The sequence below is a fragment of the Macaca nemestrina genome, chromosome 12 (assembly GCF_043159975.1).
Source record: "Macaca nemestrina isolate mMacNem1 chromosome 12, mMacNem.hap1, whole genome shotgun sequence".
NCBI lineage: Eukaryota > Metazoa > Chordata > Mammalia > Primates > Cercopithecidae > Macaca > Macaca nemestrina.
The window spans coordinates 38,655,182-38,679,933 of record NC_092136.1 but is presented as its reverse complement, the minus strand read 5'-3'; the positions used below and the strand labels follow the sequence as shown (position 1 = coordinate 38,679,933).

Below are 24,752 nucleotides of genomic sequence, written 5' to 3'. Positions count from 1 at the left end.
ACTCTGCTCTCTTGGTTTTATTTTCACTCTCAAGCTACAAAAACTTACTCTCTTTAGCAGCCATCTCTTTCCTGCTCATTCCCCAAATCCTGTATTGTTTGTAGTTCTGCCCTAAGCTTCTTATTTTATTACTGCAGATTCTCCACAGATAATCTCATTTATTCTAAGGCTTAATTACTATCTGCACTTCTGACTCTCAAATATACTGTATTAGTTCATTCTCACACTGCTATAAAGACATCTGAGACTGGGTAACTTATGAAGAAAAGAGGTTTAATTGACTCACGGTTCTGCCAGCTGTATAGAAGTCAAGGTTGGGGAGGCCTGAGGAAACTTACACTCATGGTGGAAGGCAAAGGGGAAGCAGGCACAATCTTCACATGCAGAGCAGGGGAGGGAGAGCAAAGAGGGAAGTGCCACACAATTTTAAACCATCAGCTCTTATTAGAATTTACTCATTATCATGAGAATAGTATGGGGAAAATCCACTCTCATGATTCAACCACCTCCCACAAAGTACCCTCTCAGCATTGGGAATTACAATTCGACATGAGTTCTGGGTGGAGACACAGAGAGAAAATATATTATTCCACACCTGGTCCCTCTGAAAGCTCATATCATTCTCACATTTCTACACACAATCATGCTTACAAAACAGTCCCTGAGAGTCTTAACTCATTCTAGCATTAACTCTAAAGTTCAAGTCCAATGTCTCATCTGAGACAAAGCAAGTCCCTCTGCCTACTAACCTGTAAAAATCAAAGTCAAGTTAATTACTTCCAAGATACAATGAGGGCACAGGCATTGGGTAAATACTCCCATCTCAAAATGGAGAAATCAGCCTAAAACTAAGGAACTACAAGCCCCATGCAAGTCTGAAACCCAGCAGGGCAGTCATTAAATCTTAAAGCTCCCAAATAATCTCCTTTGACTCCATGTCTCACATTCAGGACATGCTAATACAAGGGGTGGATCCCAAGGCCTTGGCCATCTCCACCCCTGTGTCTCTGCAGCCCCTGCAGCTGGTTTCACCGGCTGGCTTTGAGTGTCTGCAGTTTTTCCAAGTGCATGGTGTAAGCTGTTGGTGGCTCTACCATTCTGGTGTCTGGAAAACGGTGGCCCTTTTCTCACAGCTCCATTAAGCAGTGCCCCAGTGGGGACTCTGTGTGGGGGCTGCAACCCCACAATTCCCCTCTGCACTTCCATAGTAGAAGTTCTCCATAAGGGCTACTCTCCTGCAGCAGACCTCTGCCTGGATATCCACGCATTTCTGTACATCCTCTGAAACCTAGGCAGGGGTTCCCAAAACTCAACTCTTGCCTTCTGTGCACCTGCAGGCCCAACACCGCATGGAAGCTGCAAGGCTTAGGGCTTACACCCTCTGAAGCAATGGCTTAAGTTGTACCTTCGTCTCCTTTAGCCATGGTTGGAGCTGGAGCAGCTGGGATGCAGGGCACCATGTTCTAAGGCTGCACAGAGCAGCAGGGCTGAAGGTCCGGCCCATAAAACCATTTTTTCCTCCTACACCTCCAGACTTGTGATGTGAGGGGCTGCTGTGAAGGCCACTAAAATGTTTGGGAGGCATTTTTCCCATTGTCTTGGCTATTCATATTTGGCTTTTCTTTATTCACACAAATTTCTGATGCCTTAAATTTCTCCCCCCAAAATGGGTTTTCCTTTTCCACCACAAATTTTCCAAACGTTTATGCAAACTTTCTAAACTTTTATGCTCTGCTTCTCTTTTAAATATAAGTTCTAGTTTCAGGTCATTTCTTTGTTTATGCAAATAAATGTAGGCTTTTAGAAGCAGCCAGGCCACATCTTGAACACTTTGCTGCTTAGAAATATCTTCCACCAGATACCCTAAATCAAGTCTCTCAAGTCCAAAATTCCACATTTGTCTAGAGCAGAGATACAACACTGCCAGTTTCTTTACTAAAGCATATCAAGAGTGACCTTTACCTTAGTTCCCAATAAGTTTTTTATCTCTATCTGAGACCACCTCAGCTTGGACTTCACTGTCCATATCATTATCAACATTTTGGTCACAACAGTTCAACAAATCTCTAGGAAGTTCCAAACCTTCCCTCATCTTGCTATCTTCTTCTGAGCCTTCAAAACTGTTCCAACCTCTGCCCATTACCCCATTCCAAAGTCACTTCCACATATTCAGATATCTTTATAGCAATGCCCCACTTCTTTGGTACCAATTTTCTATATTAGTCCATTCTCACATTGCTATAAAGACATACCAAAACTAGGTAATTTATAAGAAAAGAGGTTTGTTGACTCACAGTTCCATAGGTTGTATAAGAGGCATGTCTGGGAAGGCCTCAGGAAACTTACAATCATAATGGAAGGTGAAAGGGAAGCAGGCACAACCTTCACATGGCAAAGCAAGAGAGAGAGCAAAGGGGGAAGTTCCATACTCTTCTAAATCATCAGATCTCATGAAAACTAATTCACTATCATGAGAACAGGGTGGGGAAAATCTGTCTCCATAATCCAGTCACCTCCTACCAGGTCTCTTCCCCATCATTGGGAATTACAACTCAACGTGAGATTTGGGTGGGGACAAAGAGCCAAACCATATCATACACAAATATTGTAAACATATATCTGCAAGTTATCTGATAACATACTGACCCACATGCTTACCTATTTACTGGCCTGTTTTATTTAGATATTTCATAGACAAGTGATACTAAATGTTTTAAAATTTTAACTAATTTTTTTCAAAACCTTCTCTTTCTCCTGACTATTCTATTCCCATGAATGATATTATCATTAGTGACAGTGCTATACTAGAACAAATTGTACACTCAAAATTATTTTGGCATCTCTTATGAGCAATTCTTATTTCAATCAACACACAAGAAGAGACACAAAATCAATTGATGACCACTTTGGTAAATTTTTAAAGTCATCTTTACTTAAACCTCATTTACATGTAATAAAATTCACATATTTTAAGCAGATATTTGGAGGATTGATAAGAAATATGTACACTTGTATAACCAACACACATTCACAAAATGTTAAATTTCCATCAATATAGAAAGTTTATTCTTTCTCCTTTTTCAGGTAATCACTCTCCAGGCCCAGGTGACCATTGGTCTAGTCTCTAATGTTATAGATTAGTTTTGGCTGTTCAGTAACCTCATTTAAATACTAACATAATGTGTTTGTCTTATTATTGAAGTGAAAGATTATATATTTTTAGTACAAATTATTTGTTGGCCGTATGCATTGCAAAAATTTCTTTTTACCTGTACCTTGCATTTCATTATTTTAATGTGTTCTGAAGAGTATAAGTTTTTAACTTAGATTAAGTTTATGTTATGTATATTTTTTCTATTATGGTTAGTGTGCTTTGTGTTCTATTTAAAAAAAAACTCTTTGCCTCCTCCCAGGTCACAAAAATTCTCTCTGGGAAGTTTCACAGTTTTAATTTTTATGTTTAGATCTATAATGAATGTTGAAATATTTTTGTATAGTATGAGGTAGGGACCAAAGTATGTTTTGTTCCATGTGGATACAGTTATCATCACATTACATTTTTTAAAAACAACCTATTCTTCCCCAATGAATTACCCTATTGCCTTTAAATAAAACCAATGATCATACATGTGTGGATCTATTATTACACTCTCTTTCTGATTCATTGATTTGTGTATCTATCTTTATGCTAATACCAAACTGTGTTGATTACTACATCTTTATCATAAATTTTAAAATCAGGTAATGTACATCCCCCAATTTTTTGCTTGTTTTACTTTTTCATTTTTCAAAATTAGTTTTGGCTATTCTGTGCCCTCTGCATTTCTGTATCAATTTTAGAGTCAACTTATCAATATGTACAAAAAATATAATTTATCTGGAATTTTGATGGTTAAATCTATAGGTCGATTTAGGGAGAATAAACATCTTGGGAAAGATGCTGAAACTTTCAGAGCCTCTGATTTTTTAATCTGCAAAGTCAAAAAATACTTTAGATATGTGTTAGATAGATAGGTAAGATATTTTATGCCAAATTCTTGACCTTGCCTGGCACATAATAAATCCCTACAATTATTTCTATTACTATTATTATTAACCAAACAGCTTTACGTGTGCCAGCTTATGTGTTTCTGACCCTAGCCATGTAAATGGAGCAGGACTTAGTACCATCAAACATTTATTGAGAACTCTTCATGAGATATTTACTTTATAAATAAAAAATGGGCTGGGTACGGTGGCTCACGCCTGCAATCCCAGCACTTTGGGAAGCCGAGGCAGGTGGATCACCTGAGGTCAGGAGTTCAAGACATGCCTGGCCAACATGGTGAAACCCCATCTCTACTAAAAATGTAAAAATTAGCCAGGCGTGGTGATACGTGCCTGTAGTCCCAGCTACTCAGGAGGCTGAGGCAGGAAAATCAGTTGAACCCATGGGGCACAGGTTGCAGTGAGCAGAGATCATGCCACTGCACTCCAACCTGGGTGACAAAGCAAGACTCCATCTCAAAATAAATAAATAAATAATAAATGAATATTTAGGTAGTAAATTATCTTGCTGGAAATCACACAGCTAGTGAGTGGTGAAGGCAAGTCTTGAATCAAATAAGTCTTTTAATTTTTGTACTCTTTTCAATACAAATATATAGAGAAAGGCATGGAAGGAGGTAGGAAGGCAGACAATTTAGAATAATAATTCATCCTATGCAGAACCAGGATAGGAGCTGACAAAAGAAGAGACTAGCTCAGTTCATTGGTTCTTTTCTTTCTGTATCCTTGAGCTCCCCACACTTTCCTTTCCTCTACTCACTGACTCCTTAATCATCCAAAGAATTTTCAGCCTTCCTATAATGGACACAAAGTTTTAAACTCTTATGAAGGCCTGGCTTGCCCACCATTGGGTCAGCCAAATGTATTGGGAGCTCAATCAGCCCTCCATCTGCAACACATTCCTGAGCACGTTCCCCTCAGATGCCGCATGTGGGTTGGCCCTTAGGCCATTTCCTGACAGCTGACATGCAGTTGACAGAGAACAGGGATGTATATTTTGGTGCAAGTCATCCTGCCTGCTTGGCTATATTTGCCTTGTTTGATAGTTTTCACTTTTCAGGATGACCTCATGTTAGAAGCTTCTGGATAATTAATAAACTCCTTCTCTGTCAGCCCTTTTCTGGTTTCCTGTCCATTTCAGGTGCTGTTTCTTAGCTAAGTTTAATTACTGAAAGAGTAACCCAAATGAATTAGTGGACATTAGGCTACAGATTAACAATTTTCACGCCTGGCAGGTCTAGCATTTAGTAGAAACAACTCAACTAATATTCGAAGGCATATGTAAACATTTACTTTATGGTTTGGTGCCAAGTTTCAGTGGAATATTAATTTTATGGACACAGTAATAAACTTGTGCTACTTTGGGGTGAAAAAAAAGGGCATAATGGAAACACTTACATATTCCTGGAAAATTCTGTCTTACCCAACTTAAAATTATAAACATTTTACTAACTAAAGGGCATGGAATAAATTAGGTAAATTGTGGTATACATTCTGTCATAAAAAAATTTCAGTAGAATAAGTTTTGTTTCTTCAAGCCAATTAGCAGTGCTAAGTGTCATGCTCAAACAATGTCTTTATTCAAATCTGACACACACAAACAGTTTAATATAATTCAACAGTGAGTAGTTCCCAGATGCTAAGATTCATGCAAAAGCAGTGAAGATGGGGAAATTACAGCACCTGCTCAAAAAACTTCATTCAAGTAGGTTCTTCTGACATCCTAAGAAGTACCTCCAGACCTTGGGGGAATGAATATTCATGACCGGACAGAGGGCATGGCTGATGTTATAGGAAGGTCTCAACAAAGGAAATGGATCTTTGAACTTGAGGTAAGATAGAATCTGTTCCTGAGGCACCAGAGAACTCCGGGGAATATTCTCTGAGTGTTTAGTGAATAGAGCATCATGGAAATCATAAGAGCCATGTAGGGTCATTCTGTGATATTTGGACCAGACATTGTGGTGTAGCTCAATGTTTAGGACTCAAGGAAAAAAAAAATGTAGGTTTTACTAAAGTTTTAATTTTTGACTAAGCCTAGGCTTTGAAAAGTTACAAGGAACAAAAATGCCTTTTAGGGATTTTTTAAAAGCATATTTTGGGGAGAATTTTTAAAAAACATTGTTCCATTTATTTAGGAAGCCTAGATTTAATTAGTTCATTTTGCAAGCTTATTTATAACATTGACTCATTTGGTGATTTCTTAAGATTTTTTTTTTTACACGGGTTACTCTCAAGCTGTCTTTGCCCATTCCAAGTTATATTTAGATAATGCATAGGAGGTCACATTCTCCAATATCCTGGGAGGGCAGAATTTTTCTTTTTAAGCTATTGAAAAAAAAAAAAAAAAAAAAAAAAAAAAAAAGCTAACCAGGCAAACTTAATACATTTAAACTATCAACATATGTGGACCAACATTTTGGAATACGTGTTAGAGCTCAGCTCTTCATTTCTTTGTGAATGTTGTACATGATTAGTAAACATGAATTAAGATAGACCATATATCATTTAAGAGTAAAATTTTCTCTCATACTTTAAATCAGAATAAAAATCCAAAAGTGAACTTTAGAGAGGGTCAGGGAACTTAATTGCTTTAAGCTTCAACTTCTTGAAAAATAAAATATATAACACTATGTCTTTTGTGAGAGAATTGTGAGAATGAAATAAGATGACATGTAATTTGCTTAGCATAGAACCTAACACATCAATGCCCTCAAAATATCCAGCCATTTTATTAGAACAAAAGGGCTGGATTATGTTTTACTATCATGAAGATAGCTGTGTGGGGTCTCCCCATCTAGATTATATTACTCAGCTGTCCCATTGAGGCCCAAGGATTATCTTAGATCCTCACATTGCTTGCATATGGGGACACTGAAATCTGTGTCCTCTGCAGAGTCCATTTCTATTAACTACATGTTGCTTATTTTCGTGGACTTTATCTTTGCTTTCTCTCTCTAATTTTGGCCTCACATTCAGACCTTTAAACTCACATTTTCCTCTGCAGTTATGCAGAGTCTTGCAGACTAAAGGGACTGTCTTCAACCTAACCCAGACTGCTTACATGTTGTACTTCTGGTCCTATTCTTTTGGAAACATGTAAAATTATGACATTGACAGAGCCTAAAGTTAAACTGCTTAACTGTAGCTGGTTATCTTTCCCAACTCAACTTAACAGATTTGTACCTCAACAGTTCCTGACAGAAAATATTCTCTACTTCTTATAAAGGTTGGTTAGGTAGGAACTTCTCTGGAGTAATCACTGTTAGAGCACAGGTTGGTAGAGTTATGGTTTAAATGTAGCTCTAGTAAACACCTCAACAGCGTGAGGAGACACAGAAGTTAAGAACACAGGCAAGTTTGAATTTGACCCCATCTCCATCATTTACAAGCTATGTAATGCTATTTAAGTGATCTGTCCTCTAAGCAGGACTTTTTCAGCTGGAAAAAATGGATAACTGAAGTCCTTCCTGAATAAGGTAATTGTGAAGATTAAAGGAGATGTGAATATCACATGGTAAATTCTTAGTAGATGCCAGCAATTATTAAGGAAAGGCAATAGACTTGGTTAAGTATTATAATATCTTTCTAAAATAGAGGCTGCCTGAAACTTGAAACTTGAAATTTAAAACTGGTCAGGGACTATTCTTCAGGTACAAAGAAAACTACAAGGGTATATTTTTGGTGATTGGAGGGGTAGTGATAAGGGTTGTTAGATACGGCACGGGGACTTTCTTTAAATGGCATGGTTTTCATGACACTAAGACTGAGACTCTGAGAATGTGTCAGGATTCGGAAATAGGGCAGAAAAAAAATTTTTATTTTCAGATGTGCATAGTAGTAAAGACAGACAGAGAGCTTTGGGAGGCAGAGATTTAACAGTGGGGCAGAAAAAAAAGACAATCTGACTGTCCGATCAGTGAACTAATTCATCTACTTAAGTTGAAGACCCACTGGTTGCAGAATGGAAGATATTTTATGGCTCCAGTGAAATGAAGTTCTGTTCAATAGATGTGGAAAATAAAAAATAATTTTGCAAAACACCTATCTTAGGTCTGCCAAGGAGCTGCAGGTGTTGAGAGCTGTAAAATCTGACAGCAATCAAAATTAAAGCTACTTAACCGCATTGAGGGGGTGACTACATGATCTTCATAATGGAGGGTTATTTCTCAGTTTTCACAAACTTCCCCTGGCTGCCTGTCAAGCTGTGCATAAAAGGACTTGTCTGGGTCATTACTGCTTTCATTACTGCTAAGGGAGCCAGTGATGGTTGGAGTATGAGCAGAAGTAGACTGGCATTTTATTACATGAGATTTGTGTCAAATCCAGCTCCAGTTATTCAATACTATTTCAGGATCTGTCCACTTTACAATAGTTTTCACATGTGGCTACATATAAAAATCTGAGCTTTACCATTTGTTGAATACACATCTTAACTACAAAACCAGTATGTTCTCAAAGTTTACCCATGAGATCTGTGAGGTTTAGAAGCAAGATAAGTAGATACTTTAGGCTTGATATAATTCATGTGTACATTTATAATCTGGCCATGTTATATGCTTTCTTTTTTAATTTTAAAATTGAAGTATTCTACTCTCTCGATTTCTGAAAGGATACAAAAAGACAATACATTAGAAAACCTTTGTGAATGTCAGTGGTTGATAAAGGAGTAAGTTGTCTTATGAAGAATTATTGTTGTTGCTGGTTGTTATGGGCCAGTTACATTCAATATTAGCTTATATTTTGTGAAACAAAAATGAAAAGTTATATCAAGTGCAGCTATATCTGCTGTGTCCATTTTAAGGATGTAGCATAATTCAGTAACATAGAAGCAGAGACTTTGGATCTAGAAAGAGTTCAAGGAGTTTGTGATTTTAGTGGCTAGGGTACCAGAGTAGAGCCTCTAACTAGACAAATTGATGATAACCCAAATTGCTTTTAGGTCTTTGCACAGTTTTCTCTTTCCATATCAGAATTCCCACTTTCTTCTCCTACCCAGACCTAAATTCTTACATCCACAGCTCTTGGGAGCTTTCCTACTTTATTACCATTTGTATATGTGTATTTTCTCTTCAAGAAATGGTAACTATCTTGAGAGTAGGATAGTTATAACATTTAATTCATTGTTGTGTCTCCTGAAGTACCTAGAATTTGAGCTTCCATTCAAGAGCTAAGCTGTGATAGACCATCAAGTTTTCACTCACCAGGATGCTTTCTAACTTTTACCACAGATGATGCCCAAAGCTTTTCCTGAGCCTTTGACCTTGAAGCTTTGATGCCCGCTTTAGGCATCACCCTCCACCTATGTGTTATGCAAAGCTTTATATAGTTCTGATTGACTTCACAGAATTGACAGTCTAGCAGTTGGTTCCACCTTTTCTTATCCTCAATCTAGGCTATTTCTCTTGACTCCTATTCCTAAGGATAAATAAGGCTCTTTCTGTCTGTGTTCTTGGAATAACCACCAAACTACCCTCTCTTCAGCCAACTTGACCATTAAGATAGTTGTTTATTTTCCCAAATTCTAAATCTGTTATATTTTAATTACCACATAAGTAACATAAGTTCTCTTTTTCCTTATGTGGTAGTTGTATTTTCCCATTTTAGTAGTTAGTATACTTTGAACTACAAGTAACAAAAATAATCATAATGATCCACAATTTAAACTATCAGAACATTTATAGCCTCAGATGAAATAAAATTCAGGCTTGTTTCAGTAGCTCAAACAAGTCTTCAGGCTTGTCACCACTTGGACCCAAGACGGTTGCTGCTATTCCAGCCCTCTTGCCCTCTTAAACTGTGTAGAAAGTTAGAAAGAAAACTTAGTTTCTTCTTTTGCATAGAGAAAACACATAAATAGAGGAGAAATAAAGGAGAAAGCCTTTTCTACAAGTCATTGAGTAGACTTTCTCTTAGGTCTCTTGACCAGGGTTGGGTAAATGACCATTGTAGTTGTCAGAATGATAGCCTTCAAAAATATGTGCCCATGCCCTAATCTCTGAAACCTATGAATCTTACCTTAGGCAGAAAAAGTATCTTTGCAGGGGTAATTACAATAAGCAACTTCAGATGAAGATAGCATCCCAGTTTGCCCAAGTGAGCCCTAAATCCAAAAATCTGTATCTTTATAAGAAAAGAGCACTTTGGGAGACTGAGGCAGGCAGATCACTTGAGGTCAGGAGTTTGAGACCAGCCTGGCCAACATAGTGAAACCCCGTCTCTACTAAAAATACAAAACATTAGCCGGGCTTATGGCAGGCACCTGTAATCCCAGCTACTTGGGAGGTTGAGGCAGGAGAATCGCATGAACCTGGGAAGTGGAGGTTGCAGTGAGCCGAGATTGCATCCCTGCACCCAGCCCTGGCGACAGTGCAAGACTCCATCTAAAAGAAAAGAAAGTAAGCAAAGAGAGAAAAAGAGAAAGAGAGGACAATATGATCATAGGAATGATTGAGATTGGAATGATGCAGCCACACATCAAGGAATGCCCACAGCCCACAGTTACAAAGGCTAGAAGATGCAAAGAATTATTCCATAGAGACGCCAGGTGAAATGAAATGCAGCCCTGCTGACAAACTGGATTTCAGACTTCTGGCCTCCAGAACTGTGGGAGAATAAATTTATGTCTTTGTTTGTTTTTAATGTTTTTGTTTTTAATAGACTTTGTCTTGTTTGCTTTTAATAGACTTTATTTTTTAGAGCAATTTCAGGTTCACAGCAAAATTGAATGGAAAGTACAGCTAATTCCCTGGTACCCATTGTTCCCAAATAACAACCTTCCCCACTATCAACATCCCACACCATAGTGGTACCTTATTTGTTACAATGGATGAACCTACATTGGTACATCATCACCCAAAGTCCATGCTTTGCCTTAGGGTTCAATCTTAGTGGTGTACATTCTACTGGTTTTGACAAATACATGATAACATGTATCTACTATTAGAATATTGGACAGAATTGTTTCACTGCCTTAAAAATTATATGTGATCTGCTTGTTTAACCCTCCATCCCCCAAGCCCTATCAACCGCTGATCATTTTACTGTCTCAATTTCGCATTTGCCAGAATATCATAAGGTTAAAATCACACACGTTTTTTTAACAGGCAGCGTTCTCCAGGGAAATAGAATCAATAGCGTGTGTGTGTATGTATGTGTGTGTTCACACACACGGGGGGTGGGGAAGAGAAAGAGAGAGGGAGAGAAAGAAAGATAGAAGTTTATTATAAGCAATTGGCTTATGCAATTATGAAGCCTGGCAAGTCCCAAGACCTGCAGGGTAAATTGGCAAGCTGGAGACCCAGGAGAAAACAACAAACAATGTTTCTGTTTTTAGTCCAAAGACAGGAAAATTCTTGTGTTCCAGTTTGAAGGCTGTCAGGCAGGAAGAATTCTATTTTGCGGAGGGTCAGCCTTTGTTTTCTATTCAGACCTTCAACTGATTAAATTAGTCCCATTCCATCCACATTAATGGAGGGCAATCTGCTTTACTCAGTCTATCAATTTAAATGTTAATCATATCCAGAAACACATTTACAGAAACACCCAGAATAGTGTATGACCAAATATCTGGGCTCCTCATGGCCCAGTCAAGTTAACACAAAGTTAACCATCACAAATATCACAAATATACAGACTTTCTAGATATGCTTCTTTCACCTGGAAATATTCATTTGAGTTTCCTTCATGTTTTATCATGGCTTGAAAGCTCATTTTGTTCATTGAATAATATTCCATGGTCTGGATATGCAAAAATTTATTTACCCATTAACTTACAGAAGGACATCATGGTTGCTTCCAAGTTTTGGTAATCATGAATAAAACTGCTACAAACATCTATGTAAAGGGTTTTGTGTGGACAAATGTGTTAAATTCATTTGGGTAAACACCAAGGAGTGCAAATACTGGCTCATATGTTAAGAGTATGTTTAGTTTTATAAGAAAGAATTCTGTTATTTTAAGCCAACAAGTTTACTCTAATTTGTTGCAGCAGCCCTAGGAAACTAATATAATCATCCCTATGTAAAATAAAAGGAAGATAAAAATATGTATCTAGCAATTTGATCCTACTAGAGGAAATGAGCTCAGTCTATAATGAAAAATAACTTTGGAAATGGCCTGTGGCAAGGAAACTAATATCTCTGAAATATTCAATGGTTTAAGATCCTGAAATTGTAGATTTGCAAAACTTTTTCCTCCTTAAAATTTCCCTGATACTAGAGTAGCTTTTATTTTGACTTCAAAAGCCAGAGTCCTGTGAAATTACTAATAATAACCAACATTTATATAAGTTTATAGTTTAGAAACCACTATCTTTCTGCACGAACAAATTACCTCCTAAAACAGCCCTGAGAAGCAACTATAAGCTATTGTGCTCACTTTGTGGAGGGTAGTAGAGAGCAGTACATAGAAGCATAAACTATGAACCCCAGTTCTCATGCTTACAATTTGGCTAATCAAGATCATGCCACTTACCCTCTCTGAGCCTCAGTTTTATCATCTATGAAGTGGAGTGAATGCAGGTACTTACCTCATCATGCTGCATATTATGATGGATTACAAATATAAGAGGGTTAGAGCATAATAAGCAGTCAATAAATGTTCATGGCAATTTTAATCATTGATATATTTATTATTATAATAATAATTTATCACTATTGTTACTTTAAATATGTGAAAACTAAAGCTGAGAAAGATTCAATGACTTGACTAGGATCAATAAAGGCAGGTATTTTGGCTCCAAATCCCTTCATCATATGGTTTCCTATGTCAAGAGGGTAGAATAGATATTTAAACCTTTGTAAAAATTGGAACATTTGTACTATCTTAAATGGTGTCAAGGGGAAACTCACCATATGCTAAAATAAAAAGAATGTAGACCAGTACTCAAGACTAGCAAGGCTCTGGTGTAAGCTTTCATGTGTATGCATATATAGTCCATGAAAACACTGTTATTTTGATATTGTCCATCTAAAAATTAAGGAATTGGCCTGGGACAAGTCAGAGCATGTGCTGTTTTATGTCCTTTCCCCAAAAGACACTTAAAATTTTGGGCAGCAGACTAGGAAAAGATTATGCAAATAAATTATAGTTGTGGAAAACACATGAACATATTTGAATACATATGCCTAGCCATATGTACAGAATTATAGCTTTTTTAAATTTGTATTTTCAGGACAGCAAACAGTATCATTTTACAAATACCATGGAGACCTACTGTGGTGACACTTCAGAGTGGGAAACTAACATGCTGAGCCATTGAATTCTGTTTTTCATTACTTATTCAATGAATTCTCACAATAACACTGCAAGATATTGCCTATTATTATTCATTTTATGGATAGGGACACTGAAGCTCATAGAATCCCTGTGATTGTTTCCTAAGTTATTCAACTCTCAATGGTGGAGAAAAAGCAGAGTCTTAATTTAAATCTTGTATTATTAACAATACTATTTTCCTTGGAAGTAAATTTGGGTGTTTTGTCTGATGAAGCTATGTTGTTTAATACTTTAGTTAAACTGGAATACATATGCCATGAAGCAAAGGCCAGGAAAACCTAATTACTCCACAAAGCCATACATTCATTCCTGAGCTGAAGTCAACCCTGCCGTTCCAGTTAGTAGTCAAGGCTTCAGGTAATGGGCCAGTAGTGAATCTGGGCTTTGTTTCTGGATGGTGGTGGCCACAGGGAGCCTTGCTGGAATTTTTCTAGGATTTTATGCCAACTTAAACAAACATTGGAGGTTCAGGAGAGTATTCCATGGGTCTGAAAGCAGAGTGTGAAAACCCACAATGCTAAAGAAATGTATTTTAGAAAAGACCCAACCAAAACACAGAAGTTACATTTTGTACTACTCTATAGAATGGATGTTGCCATCCAAAGGGGAAAGAAAGAAATCCTTATGGTTAGATTACACACAGAGCTCAGCAGATCTACAAAAGTCTTTCATTATATACAAAAGATCTACTTTATAACTTTGACTACTGGTTTCATGAATGTTTAAATAAAATTATCACATAATCATTTGCACAAAAATGAAAATTAAAGGCATTTCTATCCCCAAAGAAGCCAGACATGGATGAGAAAAATTTCATCCATTTTTCCAGAGAAGTTCATTGACATAATTTTCAAACCCCAAATTATCAGAATATAGAAGAAAATTACTAAAGTTTTATTCATTAGCTAGTTTTTTTAGTATGGTGAGTTGCTTATTGTGCATTTTAGCAAATCCCATAATCACTCTCCAGAGACCTGAGTGTATCTGAATTAAAAAATCTTCTTTAAAAAGTGAATTTAATTAGAAAGTACATGAACACACACATACACACACTCACACTCACACACACACAGAGTAATGGAACTAAAACAGCTGATACTTATTAGAGGGCAATTGACATTGTGCTTCCACAAGATAATTATAATAAACTAAGTCCTGATGGGAGATAAATGAAGATTTTTCCATAAGTTGAGTGACACTGGTAGTAGAGCAAAGAGAGTGGAAAATAGAAACATTTAAAAATAAAATCCAAAATGTCTTCGAAATATAAATTTCAGGTATGTAGCTTCTCGACTCCTATGTCCATAGCAATTCCTCTCAAGGTTTCATGTGCCTACGAATCACCTGTGCATCTTATTAAAATACAGTTTTTGCTTTAGTAGGTTTGAAGTGGAGCCAAGATTCTTTATTACTATTAGGTTGGTGCAAAAAGTAATTGGTTTTGCCATTAATGGCACAATTGTTTTTTGCACCAATGTAATAACAGGCTCCCAGATAATATCAATGATGCTAGTCTCTTGTCATACGGTGACCAACCTATCCAGTTTGCCTGGAACTATGAGGGTTTTTCATAGGATATGGAGTTTTTAGCTAAACCTGGAATGGTTCTGGGCAAAATGGAATGGGTAGTCATCCTATAGGATCACATTTTGAATACAATAACCCTAGGTTATACCTGAAATTCAACAAAATAATTTCTGATCATGCTCAGATATTTGTTTACAATCGAGGACAAGAGCTACACTCACAGGGTTACCCTAATCACAAAGTCAGGTTTCTGGCAGAGAAATTTGAAGCGTATAGGGCAAGAAGTTAACTTTAGTGATAATAAAACCCAAACCTAAATCATCTCCTGTCTAGAATGACTGAACCATCATATTATTGGCCCAAAAGTAGAAGTGTAGCCATTTCCCAGTAAAAATATTATCTCTGTCTCTATCATGAGGTCCGTAATTCAGTAAAAAATTCTGAAATATACAAAAAAAATTTGGAAAGACAAAGATTAATGAATCCAGACTCAGAGATATTGAAACTATAAGATGAGAACTTTAATGTAGCTATGATTAACATGTTAAAGAATCTAGTGGAAAACCTTAACAACATGAATGAACAGATGGGGAATTTTAACTGAAGGAACAAAACTTAAGAAAAGTCAAATAGAAAAGTTGAAATAATACATTACATCATAGATGAAAAAATTATTTATAAAGCTCATCAATAGACTTAAGATAGCTAAGGGGAAAAAAATCACTAAACTCTAAATGGGTTAATATTTAGTCATAAAAAGGAGTAAACTATTGATATACTCAACAACTCAGATGGACCTCAAAGGGCTGATTTTGAGTAAAAAATGAATAAATAGAAATTGTCCAAGTCAAAACATTGGGAAAAAGAGTGAATTCAAAAACAAACAAACAAACAACAACAAAAAAACCCAGAGCACTTAATGTTAATATTCTAAGAGAAGTGTAATTGGTGTGCCAGAAAGAGACAAAAGAGAAAATTGGACAAATAGACATTTTGTGATAATGGCTGAGAATTTTTCAGAAATAATGACATCAAACCATAGATCCAAGGAGCTTAAATCTATTTACACAATAAATAAAGACACACACACACACACACACACACACACACACACACGTAAATACATCATAATTTAACAACTGAAAAGACAAAGAAAAAATTTGAAGGCAGTCAGAAAAGAAATACAGCACATACAGAGCAACAGAGATATGATTTGCAAAGGACATCTCAGAACATATGCAAACTACAAGACAATAAAGTAATATTTAAACTACAAGAAGCTTAAAAACTCCAAATACAATATTCAGTAAAACTATCTTTCAAAAATAAGGCAAAATAAGTAATTTTTCAGACATACCAAGGATGAGAGAATTTATTGCCAGGAGTCTTGTGCTTCAAGAAATGTTATAGAAAGTTCTTTAGTCAGAAGAATTATGATACAAGACAGAAATGTGTGTCTATACAAAGGAATAAAATGTGCCTGAAGTGGCAAAAATAAAGGTAAATATGATATCAAAGACATTATCTCTATGTTTCAGAATTAAAACTGTATTTGAATGCCTAAAGTAAAAATAGTAATAATGTATTATAGCATATATATATATGTATATATAGAGAGTACAATGTATGACACAAAGGATGTGAGAGAGGAATCGGAATTATTCTACTGCAAAATAATTGCAGTAGTGGAATATTATTTGAAATTAGACTGGTAAATTAAAGATGTACATTGTTAACCCTCCAGTAACCACTAAAACAATGAAAAGGAGAAATAGCTAAAAATTCAACATTGTATCTTAAATGGAAGTACAAATATAACCCAAAAGATAAAAGAGACTGGGCACAGTGGCTCACGCCTGTAATATCAGCACTTTGGGAGGCCAAGATAGCTGGATCACTTGAGCACAGGAGTTCAAGACCAGCCTGGCCAACATGGTGAAACTTCATGTCTAAAAACAACAGAAAAGAAAAAATTAACCAGCATGGTGGTGCGCACCTGTATTCCCACCTACTTAGGAGGCTGAGGTGGGAGGGTCACTTGAGCCTGAGACATCAAGGCTGCAGCAGGCCGTGATTGTGCCACTACACTCCAGCCTGGGCGACAGAGTGAGAATTTGTCTTAAAAAAAAAAATGGAAGAAAAATATTAGCAAATATGAAACAATTAACAAAATGACAGATAAAAATCCAACTGTAAGTCATTTCAAATACTATTGGTTCTGTCTCTTTCATCACAGGCCCAGAATGCCAAGGCCTGGGGGACAGAGTCATGTCAAAAGAAGGGTCATGGGGACCCACAGGACCTCAGCCCTCACTACCTAATGCCACCTCATTTATCAATTATCTGCAACCTGTATTCAGGTGCAGCACTCCTCAGCTTTCCCAGTTGTGGCTCAAGGAGTCCCATGTGTTGCTCAGGCTGCAGTTCCAGTGGGCACAGGTGCTAAACCTTGGGAGTGTCCACATGGTGCTAACTCTGCAGGTATGCAGAGTGCATAAGCTATGGAGGCATGGCTCCCTCCACCTAGATTTCAAAGGATGACTTGGAGAGCTTCAGTGGCTCAGAAAGAGAACTGCCATAAGAATGGGGCCTCCAGGAGCTGTGGGGGATCAACCCCCAACTGCTGTTGGTCTAGAAGGGACAGAATAGAGTCAAAGAAGATTATTCTCAAGTATCAAGGTTTAACATCATTTTTCCTGTTGGGTTTTGGACTTACTTGGAACCTATTACCCCTTTCTTCTTTCCTGTGTCTCCTTTTGAAATGGGAATATGTATCCTGTGCCTGTCCCTCTACTGGATTTCTGGAAACACATAACTTGTTTGATTTTACGGGCTCACAGCAAGAGAGGGAAGTTGTCTCAGAAGGAATTGTACCTTGAGTCTCACCCATATCTGATTTAGATGAGACTCTGCACTTTAGACTTTTGAATTGATGCAGGAATGAGTTAAGACTTTGGGGGCGTTGAGATAGAATGAATGTATTTTGTATGTGAGGACACAAATTTTGAAGAATGAGCAGTGGAATGCTATGGTTTGAATGTTTGTGTCCCTCCAAAATTCATGTTGAAATTTAATCCCATTGAGATGGTAATAAAAGGTGAGGCCTTCTGAAATGAAATCATGAAGGTTCTGCCCTTGGGACAAGATTAATGTCCTTCTGAAAGAGGCTTCAGAGACCCACCTGGCTTTTCTGTTCTTTCTACCATGTTAGCACAGGTGTGTCCCCCTCCAGAGATCATAGCAACAGGCACCATCTTGGAAGCAGAGGGCAAGCCCTTACCAGACACTGCACCTGCCAGTGCCTTGGTCTTGGACTTCCCAGCCAGAACTGTGAGAAATAACTTTCTATTACTAATAAATTATTCACTCTAAGATATTTTGTTATAGCAGAATGAGTTGAGACAAGTTACTTACAACATGGTAGCTAATTTCTCTCAGAGAAACTGAGGGACAGGAGAGAATAAACAGACAAGAGCAAGGCAGAAGCCAGTTATTTAATCTCAGAATGTATATCCCATAAATTTTATCATATTCTCTTTCTTAGAAGCAAGTCAGTAGGTTCATCCTGCACTTAGAGGGGATTGTAGAAGGGCATGAATACCAGGAGATGAGGATCACTGAAACCATCTTAGAAACTAATACAAAAAGGGAGAGAACTTTTAAGAAAATAGTTAGAAAATAAGTTTTTTTTTAATTATTATACTTTAAGTTCTAGGGTACATGTGCACAATGTGCAGGTTTGTTACATATGTATACTTGTCCCATGTTGGTGTGCTGCACCCATCAACTCGTCAGCACCCATCAACTCATCATTTACATTAGGTATAACTCCCAATGCCATCCCTCCCCCCTCCCCCCTCCCCATAATAGGAGTTAGTACTCAAATCAATCTACCCAATGCTCATAGGTTAGGAGTTTTTCAAAGGCATTTTGGGGAAAGGAGTGCCAGTGGCTAGGCTTGCTGCTGATTGGTGGGGGCAGAGATGAAATTTTAGGGAGTCAGAGCTGTCCTCCTGTGGGCTAAAATGTTTCTGGGTGGGGCCACAGGGGCAGGATTGGAGGGTCCAGGTAGAGCCATGGGGTCCAGTGGAGCCATAGGTGTCAGACATGGAAAAAAAAAAATTAAAAAAGAAATTTCAAAGGCCAATATACAATAGTGGTGTTACCTGCGGGAATGGCTGACAATCTATTTCTGTGCCTTCGCAGAATCAGGCTCCTCTCTTTCCCCTAACCTGATGGTCTTTCATTCGTTTGGCAAAGGCCATTGAGTTCTTGGGGAAGGCCCATTCCCATTTAAAACTATAAATTAAATATCTCTCAAAGACAGCTTAGCCTAAGCCCAGGAATGATTAGGGGAAAGGCAAGATGGGGGAGGTGGATTAGATCAGTTCTCTTTCATTTCCATAATTTTCTCACTGGTATAATTTTTGCAAAGGGACCTATTGACTTTCAGGGAAATATCTCTGGGGTTTTGATTAAGTGAATACAGTTATCTCAAATGCATGTCAATTTATGAATGTGTACCTTGCTTCATTTTTCCTCTGTGCCATATTGATGTCTTTCAATGTGTCCTATTCTTTCCTGAATTATATAATAATAGATTATTCTCAATTTCTGCACTGAGCTTGGTAAAATCAGGCATAACATCTAAAGAGTCTAATGTACCTACGCAAGATGAGGCTGCCCTTGCTCTGACTGTAAACCCACCAGGGGAGACTTAGAACCTGGGAAGCACACTGCAGTGCCCTGTGCTTTTCGTAGGTGCCACTAATCTGCAGGTTGCTCCCATAAAATCTGCCTAGTTTGGGTTTCAACTCCAGATAAACTTATCTTCCTCATTCCTTTTCTAAACTCCACCCATACTTCCAGCTAGAAAACACATACCACATGTTCAGATATAAATGTTAAAAATAAGTTTAATTTACAAGATGTATTAAATAAATTTTTTAAAAGCCTGTATACTACTACATCTATTACTTTTTTAAATGCTTGAGTAAGAGGTATATTAATTATATTCTTCTTCAAAAATTATTTTCTCATTACTTAACAACTTCATAAAACAATGTTAGTGCTAGACAGGACCTTGAAAAGCTGGTATTTTAAAATATTTAAAAAGCCATGGTAAAGTTTGAGGGTATTTTTGAGAACCTAAAGTAAATATATTTCCAGAAACAATTACTACAGTCCCTTCCCTTTTTATACCTTTTTAGTGTAGTTGCCACATTGAGAATTAAGGAAAATATTCTAACTTTTTTGCTCTTGGAAAAATAATTTTTTGTAGTTATACTAAAGTAAATGTATTGCTTTTTAAACACAGAAAACAAAATAGAATGGGTTTTCCTTAGTGAATGATGAGCTTCCATTTCTTACAAGCTAGGTTTTTTTGTGTTTTTGTATGTGTGATTTTTTGGTTTTTGTTTTGTTTTGTTTTGTTTTTTGTAGCCCAGGAATAAGTATTATAACATTGGCAGTTGGGCTACAAGTTTAGAATTTATACATTTAGAAAATTCCAAAGTGTTGCAATTTCCAAAAGTAAAGTTGGAATACTTTCTACACTGGCTTCACATTTACCAAATGTACACATAAGGGATAAATTTAGCCTGCCAATTTTGTTAGTGCCTATATATCAGCAGATTCACCAGACAATAAAAAAGAGGACATTGATTCACAAACCATTACCTCTCATTTCTGGTTCCACTTTGCTTCGAGATGGCAAAACATAGAACTACACAGCGTTAGGTTTGGAGTTGCAGTTATCTTCAGCACACTTAAATTTCTTTTGGTTTAAATAATCTTTATTTACAAAATACTATACTAAGAACTATAATTCCATTAAACTTCAATTTGAGAAAAGTGTAATCACTTAAGTAACAGCAGTTACTTAAACTGAAAATGAGATCAGTCTAAATTACTTTTGAATAGAGCAAAAATATTGTCAGGTTTCTTGCTGTGGTTCTGGATGTTCAGTAGCAGGCTCCTTTGAAGGCAGAATCAACCCTGAAGGGAACTCGCTTCTACCTTCAGAATGTGAGGGTGAGGTAAAAATCCAGGTCTTGGGTGAAGGTAAGGAGGAAAACCCCTCGGTGGATAGATGTTTCTCACTGCAAATGGAGCATGTGGTGGACCTGGGAAATCCGTTGGTGGATAGTAACCTCCAGAAGCTCCAAACATGGTTCCTGGAGGAGGTGGGGGGAAAGGATGTCCTCTTCTCAAGAACGGGCCCCTTGTATTCACTGGAAACAATGGACCTCTGATTGGAGCTAGAGGTGGAGGCACAAAGCTGGTGCCAGTTGCTTCACTTTCAGCAGGGAGAGATGAATCAGGCATATTTAAATCACTAAGATCATCTTGGGCATCATTTCTACTGGATTCCATTTCTGAAGGCATTGACCCATCCATTTTATCCAAAGAAGGCATATTAAAACTTCTGAGTTCTGCTGGCCCAGACAGTCTATCAGAATTAGAATAAAATCTGTCTTCCCTTTGTGGAGGAAGACCTGAATCAGGATATGATTGTCCTGGTGGAGGAAACATCATCCTTCGTTCCTGATCCCACGGAGATGACAGGGGCCCAGTATCAGAAGGAGCCCTGTGAGGATCAGTTAATGTATCACAGCTTGGTTCTCCTCTTTCATTGGTAATCTGATGGTCCAGAGGATTCCCTGGGCCTCTTGGGCCTCTTCTTCCTCTCCCCGGAAGCACAGGTGAGAGTCTGAGTGGACCCTCCAACAAAGTTTGAAGAGAGAGAAACGCTCTCGTTTCAGATGAAGGCTGACCCAATGGTGAGGGACCATATGGGGAATGCTCTCTGTCAAATGCTGTATTTGAAACATCAGGTGCAGAACGATCTTTTTCTAAAAGTGCACATTTAAACCCTGTTTCAGTTAATTTCTGTCTGTTGTTAGCATTTTCTTTCCTTAAATCATTGAGTTTTCTTTCAGCAGTCCAAGCTGCCAACCAATTATCATGTCCTTTTTTCTCGTAGGAAATAACCTGCCTTTGATAAAAATTAATAGTTCTCTCCAATTCTACTTCATGATCTTTGGCTAGCTTTCTATAGGTCTCCAGCTCTTCAGTGGTATGGCTGATCTTTCTTTCCACTGTAGAAAGTTTCTCTTCTTCCTGTATCTGGTAATTTTCCTCTACCGTCAATTTCCTGTGGAGTTTCATTTCATTTTCTTGATATAATTCAGTCATTATTTTAAGTTTCCGATGAAGTTTCTGATTCTCACTCTCAAAATACATGTTTTCTGACTGCAAAGATGCTTGTTGAGTCTGAAGATTTTTAATATGCTCTGTAAGCTCGTCCTTTGTTTTGTCAACTTCAGATAACTGAATAATAATGTGGTTTCTTTCTCCTTCTAAGGTTTGTAAAGAAACATTTAACTTAGCAGCATGAATCAGTTTCTTCAAAGCTCCTTTTGGAGGATCATCTGAGTAAGCACCATTTTCCGGTTCACCGTTCACTTCTAATTCCAAGTTATCATCATCCGTTATGTCCTCTCCAAGTACAGCAGCCCAATCTTTCATCTTCAGCAAGCATCCAGTCAGAGTCTTGATGTGATTTTCTTTATCATTTAGAACTTGTTCTGCGTGTACTTTGGAGTCTTCAAATGTTACTTTCTGTTTATTAAGCTCACTTACTTGTTCCTTCCATACTTCAGCTTCTTGCAAAAGCTGCTTCTGGCTTTCCTGAAGTTGAGAATTTTCACCCAAAGCATCTTTTATTGCTATCTCCCATCGTTCTTCATTCATTTGAAAAATCTTGAAAATGATTTTGGCTTCAGCTATTTGTGATTTGAGAGATTTTGACTCATCTTGTACAGACTGTATCGTTTTTGAAATATCCGCCATCAATTCATCTTGTTGAGAATGTTTAGATTTCTCTTCTTTGAACTCTTTTTCTAGACAGAGGATTTCATCCTCAAGTTCAGAATTGAACCTGTTCAGCTTTTCACAGGTTGCCTCCAAACTTCGTGCTTCTGCTGCCGCCTTCTCAAAGCTGACATCCTCTAAAGATGACTCTACTTCATAGTCTTCGTATTCTTTTTGAATAAGGCTAAATTTTTCAAGTAGTTTACATTTTTCTTCAATTAGTCCAGAAAGCATTGCAGCAAGTATTTCTTCTCTTCCCACATAAAGCCGACTCCTAACCGATCTAAAACTTCTCCACAGAAAAAGGAGAACGGCAAAAAATCCAACAACAGCTGCACATACCACCAATTCCCATGGAAAACCATAAGGATCCGAATCTGGTCTCCTACTTTCAGGTAGTGCTGCCACAACCCTGCCTAGCTCCTCCAGGACCAATCCCAAATAGGGCTTAGGGGTAGCGCCGGGCTCCTCCATAGCGCCAAACTGCTCTGGGATCACCGCAGTAACACCGGCCACAACAAACGGTGGAGAACAGGCAGCCTTGGGTCTGGAATCCGAATCCGCAGGCGGCAACCAACTGGAGTGGACCACTGCGGAGCCGGCTGCGGGGGCCGCTGGGGAACGCGGGCACCCCATAGGCCTCACAGACCCATGCTGCGGCCCCCCATTCCCCCCCGCCCCGGCCACCTTGTTACACTTTACATCCTGAGGCAGCGCAGGTCCGAGCCCGACCCGCCTTAGTTCTGGCAATTTTCACATCACATATTTTGAAGCTCTGTTGTTTAGTGAGTACACTTTTAAAATTGCTGTCTTCTTCACGGATTAAACCTTTGATCATTACATAATCTCTCTGTTTCTGGTAATTTTCTTTGCTTTATCTGATATACATACAAGCACTCTTGCTTTCCTTGCATTAATGTTTGTGTAATATATCTTTTTTCATCCTTTTAATTTGGCCTGCCCTGGATTGGTAAATTTCAAGTGAGTTTCTTGTACACAGCATACAAGAAACATATACGAAAGGGTCATACTTTTAAGTACACTCTTCTATTATCTGTCTCTTGATAGACCATTCATAATTAAACTAATTATGGATAATTTAGTGCATAAGCCTGACATTTTTTTCTGTATCAATTTTTGTTTCTCTGCTTGTTTTTCTTTTCTTTTTCTTTTTTTAAAAAATATACTTTAAGTTCTAGGGTACATGTGCACAACATGCAGATTTGTTACATATGTATACATGTGCCATGTTGGTGTGCTGCACCCATTAACTCATCATTTACATTAGGTGTATCTCCTAATGCTATTCCTCCCCCTCCCGACTCCCCACAATAGGCCCCGATGTGTGATGTTCCCCTTCCTGTGTCCAAGTGATCTCATTGTTCAATTCCCACCTATAAGTGAGAACATGCAGTGTTTGGTTTTTTGTTCTTGTGATAGTTTGCTGAGAATGATGGTTTCCAGCTGCATCTGTGTCCCTACAAAGGACACAAACTCATCCTTTTTTATGGCTACATAGTATTCCATGGTGTGTATGTGCCACATTTTCTTAATCCAGTCTGTCCTTGATGGACATTTCGGTTGATTCCAAGTCTTTGCTATTGAGAATAGTGCCACAATAATTATACGTGTGCATGTGTCTTTATAGCAGTATGATTTATAATCCTTTGGGTATATACCCAGTAATGGGATGGCTGGGTCAAATGGTATTTCTAGTTCTAGATCCTTGAGGGATTGCCACACTGTTTTCCACAATGGTTGAACTAGTTTACAGTCTCACCAACAGTGTATAAGTGTTCCAATTTCTCCACATCATCTCCAGCACCTGTTGTTTCCTGACTTTTTAATAATCACCATTTTAACTGGTGTGAGATGGTATCTCATTGTGGTTTTGATTTGCATTTCTCTGATGGCGAGTGATGATGAGCATTTTTTCATGTGTCTGTTGGCTGTATAAATGTCTTCTTTTGAGAGGTGTCTGTTCATATCCTTTGCCCACTTTTTGATGGGGATGTTTGTTTTTT

General features: G+C 37.7%; 2 long non-coding RNA genes and 1 pseudogene across 10 annotated transcripts in view; 1 reads left to right on the top strand and 2 right to left on the bottom strand.

Annotated features, from left to right (window-relative positions):
• Positions 1 to 24,752, bottom strand: part of LOC105463294 (uncharacterized) — a 444,863-nt gene that overhangs the window by 41,184 nt on the left and 378,927 nt on the right. The window lies entirely within an intron of this gene.
• LOC105463290 (uncharacterized) overlaps positions 1 to 24,752 on the top strand; it is a 226,903-nt gene that overhangs the window by 79,139 nt on the left and 123,012 nt on the right. The window lies entirely within an intron of this gene.
• Positions 20,715 to 23,210, bottom strand: LOC105463288 (cTAGE family member 9-like; annotated as a pseudogene).